Below are 8,193 nucleotides of genomic sequence, written 5' to 3' on the forward strand. Positions count from 1 at the left end.
CCATAATATACTGAAATAAAAGAAAAAGAAAAAAAAAAGATCTGGGAAATGACTGCTAAAGGATGCTTTTTGGTTGAAAAACATTTGGATGAAAATGCTTTTAAATTATATTGTGATGGTTGCACAATCCTGTGGATATGCCAAAAACCATTGAATCAGGTGAATTTTATGGTATTTAAATTATCTCTCTATAAAGCTGTTTTTAAAAAGTGGAGATCTAATTAGGATACATCTTCTTTTGGAACTTCAGTTTTATCCTTTAAGCAATAAACTGTCTCCTTTTGTACATCTTTTTTTCTTTTTTTTTTTTGGAGGGATGGTTACTGCAATCATACCATTCCCCCCTGCCCTTTTTTAAGTCTCTCCTAAACACTCTTATTTCTAAAAGACAAGGCAAAACAATTCTACCTTGAAGGGTTATGGGGAAAAAAGGCAAAATTAGGAAAATTATCAATTTTGATCTAAGAAACAAACCTGATGTCACATTGGGCCCACAAACAAAATTCCAGAAAAATTACTCTAGCATCACTGGTTATTGTCCAATGGGAAGTTTCTATTCATTCATAACCATACTCAAATTAAGTTGAAACATACAGTTTGAGAAAAATAAATAATTGATACAATATATCCATGTTCATTCTTATTTAGCAAAAATCTCACTGCTGTTCTCTCTCTTTTTTTTTTACCTTGACAGAAACATATTGTAAATTCTATAAATAATACCCCCGAACAATTATTTTTATCTTTTTGTAAGCCCTGTACCTGCTACTCATATGATACCTCTTCTTTTTGCTGTTTATTTCTACAAAGTAGATAAAACTGGTCTCTTAAAAGCACCTACTTATGTACCTGGTAAGACAAAGCATTCCCAAGGTGTAATCTAGGATATAATGCCCTGAACTTTAGGAAACCATTTCATTATTTCATTTAATGAGAATTAATTTCCCCTTCTCAGATGTTCACATGTTCCATTAATTCTATCAAATATGTGTGTGTATGTGTATATATATATATATATATATATATATATACATATGTATGTATTTTATTTTATTTTTTTTTGAGACAATGTCTTGTGCTGTTGCCCAGGCTAGAGTATAATGGTGTCATCATAGCTCACTATACTCTCAAATTCCTGGACTCAAGTTATCCTCCTGCCTCAGCTTCCCAAGTAGCTGGGACTACAAGCACACACCACTACACCTGGCTAATTTTTGTATTTTCTGAAGAGATGAGGTCTCACTGTGTTTCTCAGGCTGGTCTCAAACTCCTGGCCTTAAGAGATCCTCCCTCCTTGGCCTCCCAAAGTGCTGGGATCACAGGCATGAGTCACCATGCCAGGCCTCAAATATATAATTTTAAACTTATTGTTTAAATCTGGAAATGAAATTACAAACCTGAGTATAATATTTCAACAATACCAATTTCTACCCATCTGTAATGCCTTCTTAAGACACTTTAAAATGATCTAACTGAAATAAGACTTTGTTTACAATCAACCAGAAAAATCATGAAATGTACAGATTCTAATTTTATGGAGGTGTTTACCTCATTTTCATCTAATTTTAGCTCCAAAATCAAGCTGAAAGAGTAACAAAAACAACTGTCACTTGATAAGTTTTGGTAAAATCTTTTTGGTGCTATTTCCAGAAATTGGAAAAGTAATTACTCCAATGAGTAACACATTCATTTTGCAAATGAGATGGTTTCTAATCCTTTAACAAAATTTAAGGACATGAAAGAATTGAGTGACAAAGATTTGACAAAACTCCATCCATTTATTTGTATAAAAAGGCTTCTTGGCACTTATATCTATAAAAACAAAAACTAGGAATAGAATAGGTAATGAATTCTATTTCACTTCAGCAAAAAATAATTGTCATCTAATGATCCATGATGTAATTAAAAATGTTTTAAAAGCCCCATCTATCTATTAAGAGTGCAGTCCATTAAAATTTTGTATGTAGGTAATACATACATACTTTGTATGTAGGTAATTATTCATCAAAATATTATTTACAGTTATATTGTCTTTATATCCCAATTCAATTATTATTTCCCTCATGACCCTGACTTGATCAATTTCCCCATCATATGCCTCAGGTCCTCTCTTTTGTAGAGCTTAGTTATAATTTTGCATATGTTTATAAAATTATTTCATTAATGTCTATATTGCCAATAGGTTGTAAGCCACATCAGGGCAAGGAATACCTTTTTAAATTGTTTTTCCCCCCACCATTGTATCTTCAGGATAGCATAGTATTCAAAACATTGTAAGTTCTTGGTAAAATGTATTTGAATTAATAAATAATGAATGAGGGCTGGGTGTGGTGGCTCATGCCTGTAATCCCAGTACTTTAGGAGGCCGAGACAGGAGGATCATTTGAGACCAGGAGTTCAGGACCTGCCTAGGCAACATAGTGAGACCCGTCCCCATCTCTATTTAAAAAAATTAAAAAATAAAAATTATCTGGGTATGGTGGCATGTGCCTGTAGTCCTAGCTACTCAGGAGGCTGAGGCAGGAGGATCGCTTGAGTCCAGGAGTTGAGCCTGCAGTGAGCTATGATTGCACCACTGCTCTCCAACCTGGGCAGAAGACTGAGACCCTGTCTCTTAAATAAGGAAATAAACAAATAGACAATCCTGGATCCTGGGCCTGAGATACCATATCTCCCCTTAGGTGTGGTGGTAATGATATATCCAGCAAGTTCCAGTTTCATCCCACCTTCCCCCCAACCTAAGGCCTAACCCTTCTAGGTATCCTGGAGTTGTAACCAGGAACACCACCCAGCAGGGTATTAGAAGCAAGACTCATCCCTTTCCTAATCTTGGCTTTCATTCTAGAAACTTCTCTTGGAATCAACAGGCCCTACAGTGATTCTGGAGCCAGGATTGGAAATAGAGCCCCCTGCTATTACTTTGTGAGAGTTTATTAAAAGGTAGTGAGACTGTGAATCAGTTTCTTCCTCTTCTTTCCTTTCTTTTCCTTCCTTCCTTTCATACCAATAGTTCTCAAATCACCCAGGGGAGCTTGTTAGACACACAAACTTTTGGACCCTGTCCTAAGTCTAATAAATCATCTCTCTGGGAGTGACACATGGGAATTTGCCTTTTACAAGCAGGTTATTCTTACACAGGTGGTCCCTGGACCACACTTGGACAAATACTGCTTTGTTATTACCATGCTAATTCCAAACACCCAGGTGATGCTAGTGTCATAGGCTAAAAGGTATGACTCTGCAAGGGGCAGCAAAGCTTAATAGTGGTAGCCAATTCATTTATTCTTTCAAACAATATATGCTAGGACCTGAACTAGAGGCTGGGGATACATTGATGAGCAAACCTGGACATAGTCTTTTCTCTGGTGGAGCTTAGGGTCTGTTGGGGAGGACAGGCATTAACCAGAGACTCACGAATGCAAAATTACAGCTAGGATGTGTGCAATGAAGGGAAGGCACGTGATATACTAAAAGTCAGGCTGGAGTGCAGTGGCACAATCATAGCTCACTGCAGCCTTCTGGACTGAAGCAATCCTCCTGCCTCAGCATTCCGAGTTGCTGGGACTACAGGCATGAGCCACCATGACCAGCAATTTAAAGTTGAAGTTGGGTCACATGGTTAATTTTGCATTTTGAAAAGGTCACTTTGGTTGCTGTGAAAAAAGGTGGAGGGCAGTAACACTAGAAGTTGGGCCATTATTCTTACTTTACAGACAAGGAAGTGAGCTGTAAGGAACATAGCTTCCTCAAGGTTACATAGCCAGTAAGTGGTAAAGCCAGGTTTCCAACACGGGTCTGCCTGACTTCAGAGTGTGAACAGTCTGCTGCCTCTCTAAATCAAGGTAACAAACCACCAAAATACAGTTAGTCAAAATGATAAGAATAAACCAAAAACCTTATCTCCAACTCGTCCCATCCTTGCTCTGGTCATGACTCCTCATCAGAAAATGAGAATGAGCAGGGTAGCACAGGGTAGCTGAAGTTCCCTTGCTTGACCTAAGCTTTGGTTTCCTCTTCTGTAAAATGGTAATAATACTGTAATAGCATACAGAGTCAGCCCTCTGTATCCATGGGTTCCGCACCTATGGATTCAACAATTGGATTGAAAATATTGGGGGGAAAATGTACCTGTAGTAACACGTACAGACTTTTTATTGTCATTATTCCATAAACAATACAGTATAATGAGTATTTACATAGCATGTATATTGTATTCAGTATGATAAATAATCTAGAGATGATTTAAAGTATACGGGAGGATGTGCATAGGTTTTGCAAATACTACGCCATTTTATATCTGGGATTTGAGCATCCATGCACTTTGGTATACACAGAGGCCCTGGAACCAATCCCCCCATGGATACCAATGGTCAACTATATTTTATGGGATTGTTGGAGGATTAAATTAGAAAAAGGTTGTTAAGTGCTTAGTATACTATGAGGCATATAGTTAGAATTCAACAAATATTGATTATTATTATTATTATTAATATAAAAACTTGTTTTTCCTTTATATATGTCCATCCACCATCACAGAAATGAGTGGCATCATGTTACCTAACTCTCAAGCAAGAAGCCAAAACTATCATGACTAATAGCTGTCCTTCGCTTGTTTACACAATCCACTTGTTGCCAGACTGCAGCACCAAATTTGGGACATCTTGCAAATAAGCCTCCTTTTCTCCCAACAATAACATCCTTACTTCAGGCCCATGTCATATGTGACCTTAGTTATTTTGTGTCATAAAGAGTAGTCTAAATCCTTCAGTAAAATGGCTAAAATGACAAAGCTTTTCTTGCAGGTTATCAAAGAATGTAATGGTCTATCGTCCTTGACATAGAAAAAGATAAGCTATCAGCAGGGGGTGAGGTTTGGATTGTTTATGTAAGTAAATGTGATGTATTTTTAATGCTCTATGGTACTGAATCCTTTATAAATATGGGACACGTTATCAAAGCAACTAGCCAGGGTTATGGAGCAAGCAAACATTGACAACAACAACAACATTAACAAAGAACTAATTATGGCAGCACATGTGGGCCTCAAACCTATAAACCTTGAATCCCTGAGTCCTCTGTGTGTGTGATTTTCCTGGCCTATTCCCATTTTTTACTACATTTTTATTACAGGCACGTCCCTGACCCTCTTACTTGATCTTCTGCCTTATCCAGTGCTCATTTCTTCATTGCCTCCTTCAATCAAACAGCTCTTTCCTCTTCATTCCTGTCTTGCCTTTACAGCTTACTCATTACAAATAGCACATAAAAGCCCAGGCATTTACATCAACTGCACCAAAAGACATAATCTAATATTTTAGGAAGTGGAAAGTTATACTCACTGTGACAAAGATAAATTGCTTCACCTTTGGATTTAATTCGCCCCCTCCTGAGCTATTTATAGAGCTTCAGTTCTATTTTTTGTGTGCCCAGCACTATGCTAAAGGGCTAAGAAGGATGGGGAGGGACACAGAGTGAAAAAAAAAAGTTAAAGATAAGCTGCAGCTCTCCTTTTTAAGAAACTTGAAATCTCTGGTGAAAAAAAGACATGCATACATTATACAGCAATAATGATAACTAACAGCTAACTTCTATGAAGGGCTCACTATGTGCCAGCCAATGTATAATGTATACCTTATTTCTTTTAAGCCTATGTTGTATATTAGTTATCTATTGCTCCATGACAAATTGCCACAAAACTTAGTGGCTTAAAACAACAGTGAATGTTATTATAGTTATCAGTTGCTGTGGGTAAGGAATTTGATATAGTTGGCTAGAGCTACAGATGCCTGAATGCTTAGGGCTGGAGAATGCGCTTCCAGGATGGCTCACTCACATGACTGGCAAGTTGACGCTGGCTGGTGGCAGGAGGCCTCAGTTCCTCTCCGTGTGAGCATCTCCAGAGGGCTGCTTATGTGTCCTCATGACATGGTAGCACGTGGTACCATATTATTGGCAAATTATTATATGTCTTTTTATTATATCCATTCTAGTGGATATATAGTAGTATATCATTGTAGTTTAATTTGCATTTCTCTAACAACTAACAACATTGAACATCTCACGTGCTTATTTGCCATCGGTATATCGTTTTTGTGAGGTGCCCAAATCTTTTGTCCATTTATACTTACTTGGACTGTCTGTTTTCTCATTATTTAGTTTTGAGGATTCTTTTTATATTCGGGATACAAGCCCTTTATTGGTATGTGATTTGCAAATATTTTCTCCCCCAGTGTGTGGCTTATCTATTCATTTTCTTAGTAGAGTCTTTTGAAGAGTAGATCTTAGTTTTCAGGAAGACCAATTTATTAAGTTTTTTTTTTTGTATGTGTGGATCTTGCTTTTGCTGTTGAATTGAAGACATCTTGGCTAAATCCAAGGCCACTAAGATTTTCTCCTACTTCTTATTATATAAGTTTTAGCCCTTATGCCCAGGACTATGATCTATTTGAATTTAGTTTTTATATGTGATGTTAGGTTTTTGTTACTGTCAGTTTTTTACTTAACAATATTTCCTTAAGATCCTCGCATATGTGTTCATACAGAGCTTCCTTATTCATTTTTAGAGCCAAATTCCTGCTGTGATGGAGCCATTATTCTAGTTGCAGGGAGGCAGACAGTAAAGCCAGTAAATAAAACACATTATATATAAAATGGTGAATAGTAAGGAAGGGGGATAGGAAGAATGGGTGGGAAGGACAGTTATAATTTTAAGTAGGATGGTTAGGTAGAGTCTCACTGAAAAGTTGATATTTCAATGAAGACTGAAGTAGGGGCTGGTCTGCAGGTAGTGAGTTATCGCACTTGATTGTTCACAGTCATTTACAAGTTGAACTCCTTGTTCTACTACTTTCCCCCGTTCTCACTACTGCACTTGACTAGTCCAGAAAAAAAAAAGACTGAAGGAGGTAAGGGAGCATGAATGACACCAGGTAGGGAGAACAGATGCACAAAATCTCTGGTGAGGGGAACACTAAGCACAGAAGACCCAATGCCAGAGAGGGCCTGTCATGTTCTAAAATAGTAAGGAAGCCTGTGTGGCTGAAGTGGAGTGAGTGAAGGAGTAGCAGAGGAAAACGGGTCAGGGAGTTGAGGGGTATGTGGGGACAGATCCCACAGAGCCTTGTGGGTTGTAGGCTTTGAGGACAAGGGCTTTTCCTCTGAGTGAGATGAGAAGCTCCTGGAGGGTTTGGAGGACTGTCAAGATCTGGCTTAGATTTGAAAGAGTCACATGGATGGCAGTGTCCACAACAGACTGCAGGAGCAAGTGTAGGAGAAGCAGAAAGACCAGCTAGGAGGCTACACAATAGTCCAGTAAGAAATGGCAGTAGTTTGACCCAGCATGGTAGCAACGGGGTTAGTGAAAGATGGTTGGATTCTGAATACGTTTTTTTTTTTGAGACAGAGTCTCACTCTGTTGCTGCCGTGGCGTCAGCCTAGCTCACAGCAACCTCAAACTCCTGGGCTCAAGCAATCCTTCTGCCTCAGCCTCCCGAGTAGCTGGGACTACAGGCATGCGCCACCATGCTCAGCTAATTTTTTTTTTCTATATAGATTTTTAGTTGTCCAAATAATTTCTTTCTATTTTTAGTAGAGACAAGGTCTCGCTCTTGCTCAGGCTGATCTCGAACTCTTGACCTTGAACGATCCACCCGCCTCGGCCTCCCAGAGTGCTAGGATTACAGGCATGAGCCACCACGCCCGGCCCTGAATACGTTTTTAAGGTAGTGCCAACAGGCTCTGCAGATGGGCTGGATGTGGGGTGTGAGAGCAAGAGAGGAATCAGGGATGACTCCAAGATTTGGGGCCTCAGCATCTGGAAGCATGGAGTGCTTTTACCCACTCACCAACATAGTCTATTATCAAACACTTTAGTCTTTGCCAGTCTCTGACAGTGGAAGATGGTATCTAATGTAGTTTTTTCTCTCAACTTTAATTGTGAAAATTGTCAAACAAATGAAAAATTCAAAGAATAGAACCCATTTTATATTGACTTAAATAATAAAAGATTTATTAGTGCCAATAATTGGATATTGAGAGATAGAATAGAATTCAGGTTTGGTTTGACTCAACTGGTTTAAGTATGTCATTAAGAATCTGGAGCCGGTCACAACGGCTCATGCCTGCAATCCCAGCTACTCCGGAGGCCGAGACAGGAGGATGAGGGGGGAGGATCATTTGACCCCAGGAGTTCAA

Source organism: Propithecus coquereli, unplaced genomic scaffold, assembly GCF_000956105.1.
Source record: "Propithecus coquereli isolate 6110/MARCELLA unplaced genomic scaffold, Pcoq_1.0 Scaffold73, whole genome shotgun sequence".
NCBI classification, from domain to species: Eukaryota; Metazoa; Chordata; class Mammalia; order Primates; family Indriidae; genus Propithecus; species Propithecus coquereli.